The sequence below is a fragment of the Sinocyclocheilus grahami genome, unplaced genomic scaffold (genome assembly GCF_001515645.1).
Source record: "Sinocyclocheilus grahami isolate Dianchi unplaced genomic scaffold, SAMN03320097.WGS_v1.1 scaffold407.1, whole genome shotgun sequence".
Lineage (NCBI taxonomy): Eukaryota > Metazoa > Chordata > Actinopteri > Cypriniformes > Cyprinidae > Sinocyclocheilus > Sinocyclocheilus grahami.
This window is the reverse complement of record NW_015505586.1, coordinates 886494-886998: the sequence shown is the minus strand read 5'-3', so window position 1 is coordinate 886998 and position 505 is coordinate 886494.

The following is a 505-nucleotide window of genomic DNA, read 5'->3' as shown; positions in this document are numbered from 1 at the left end:
ATTATTAGTACTCCAGTCTTCAGTGTCACATGATCTTACAGAAATGAAACATTTGCTCAAGAAACATTTCTTATTATCAATGTTGAAAACGGTGTGCTACTTAATATTTTTGTGGAAATAATAATACTTTTTTTTACAAAAATATATCTTTTGTAACAATGTAAAAGTCTTTACTGTCTCTCTTGATAAATTTAATTTATCTTTGGTGAATAAAATAATTAATTTCTTTAAAAAAATCATACTTGCCCCAAAACGTTTACGGTACAGTATATATTGTTGTACATATATGTATATACGCAGTAGGGCTGTCAAAATGGCAGAAAAACTAAATTCAAATTTTGTACTTAAATATTATCAAAATTCTAATTATATTCAAATTTAAAATGCATAATTTCAGTTAGGGTGAAGAAAAGCTGTTTGGCTTCTCTTCCACAGGCGCATCGAGCAAAATATTCCTAATGCACGCTTATTCAAAGCATAAGATAAAATGACTATCTGTGAAAAA